This window comes from Arachis hypogaea, chromosome 6 (genome assembly GCF_003086295.3).
Source record: "Arachis hypogaea cultivar Tifrunner chromosome 6, arahy.Tifrunner.gnm2.J5K5, whole genome shotgun sequence".
Classification (NCBI taxonomy): Eukaryota; Viridiplantae; Streptophyta; class Magnoliopsida; order Fabales; family Fabaceae; genus Arachis; species Arachis hypogaea.
The window spans coordinates 2,379,038-2,380,703 of record NC_092041.1 but is presented as its reverse complement, the minus strand read 5'-3'; the positions used below and the strand labels follow the sequence as shown (position 1 = coordinate 2,380,703).

The window sequence follows — 1,666 nt, the reverse complement described above, 5'->3', positions numbered from 1 at the left end:
TAATGACTAATTAATTCATAAATTAAAATTTATTATAAAAAATTTAAAATGTGATTTTTATGACTTAATATGATAGAGAAAATGAAAACGAAAATTTTAATACTAATTTTAAAGAAATCGACCCAAAATTAGGACGAATGGGTCAAACTGAGCCAACCGGACCTATATTGGGCCCTTGGTCCAACCAAGCTCAACCTAAAACCCTTATTCTGCACTCTCTCTCCTCTTTTAAATCCCAAACACGCTGAAATTGTAAGGAAATGGGGAAGAACACTCTTCCAAAGTTCTAACCCTTGCTTGATCTTCAAATCACCATAACTTTTGATTCGGAGTTCCAATTGCCGCATCGTTTGCGGCTATGTGTTCACCACGTCGAGCTCTACAAAGCCCACAACTTTGTTCTTGAGGTAGGCCACGATTTTCCCTCTAAAATTCGAGCCTTAATTTCAAAATTTTGGGTGAAAAATATTGAGATTTGTGAGCTTTTAATGTTATAGGATCCAACTAGCTTGAAAGAGAGGCTTAATCTTGTCTCCTTGATCCTTAGGTGTGGTGAGATTCTCAACCATAGTGAAATTTATTGGTTTATGATGTTTGGGTATTGAGTGGGTATGTTTGAATGTGGTATTGTGGCTTAGGAAGTGTATATATCTGTGTTGGAACTTAATTGAAGTTTTAAAAAGTTTGGAAAAGGATTTTTGTGTGCTAAAAATCTGTTCTTGGAGGTGTTGAAGCCTTGAGAGCTTGTGAAAAAGTGATTTGGAAATGTTTCAGATTGAGCGGGGAATCGGCCAAGGTATGGTTTCAGTTTTCTGTATCTAAAATGTAATATGGTGTGAAAATTTAGGCTAGAGACCCTAAGATAGGATTTGGACCATTGATGTTGTTGATTGGTTGAGATAAATTGTGTTGTTATGTATGTGATTAGTGGATTTTGGATGTTTTGATGGTATGGTGTATGAGGGAACATGCATATTTTGATATATGCTTAATGATTGGTTGAGATTGAATTGTGGGTGAAACCATATTGATGGTGGGGATGATATTGATTGTATGTATTGATGGTTAATGAAATTGGTATTGTTGAAAATTGGAATGAGGAAAGATATATGACATAATATTGTGTTTGAAATTGAGTTATTTGATTGAGATTGGTTAAAATGAAAGATTGGTGGATTGTGGATTTAATAAAAATGTTAACATATGAGTTAAGGAGGCTTGAGGTTGATTTTTGGTAAGTTTTGATTGGTTTTGAAAAGGGTTAAAATTGGTTTGCTTTGAAAATGGAATTTTGTGGGTTTGCATGAAAATGTGATTTTTGGGTCAACTTTGATGGAACATAACTTGGTCTCCGGATCCTTGATTTGTGTCAAACTTGTTTAAAAATAAAATTGGATCCGTGATGTTTATACCGTTTGAAGAACATATGGAAAATGATTTGAAATGAAGAAGTTATGCTCGTCGGAAGTTTGGTGTTTGAAAATGTAATTCTGCAGCTTTTTAACTTAGTAAAATTTTTGGCAAATCATGCTCCCACGCGTACGCATCGCTGTATTGATGCAAGTGCCCAATAGAAAATCCAGAGAGTTACGCTGATACTGTGCTGGTTTTGTGCGAGGACCACAAACTGCACCCACGCGTACGCGTGGCTGACGCGCATGCGTCA

At 35.7% G+C, this 1,666-nt stretch overlaps 1 long non-coding RNA gene across 1 annotated transcript; it reads left to right on the top strand.

Moving 5' to 3' along the window:
* Positions 1-254: 254 nt before the first annotated feature.
* On the top strand, positions 255-1,132 carry LOC140173322 (uncharacterized). The gene is made up of 2 exons (XR_011861938.1): positions 255-407; positions 498-1,132. It is a non-coding gene; the product is annotated as an uncharacterized lncRNA (long non-coding RNA).
* Positions 1,133-1,666: the final 534 nt, after the last annotated feature.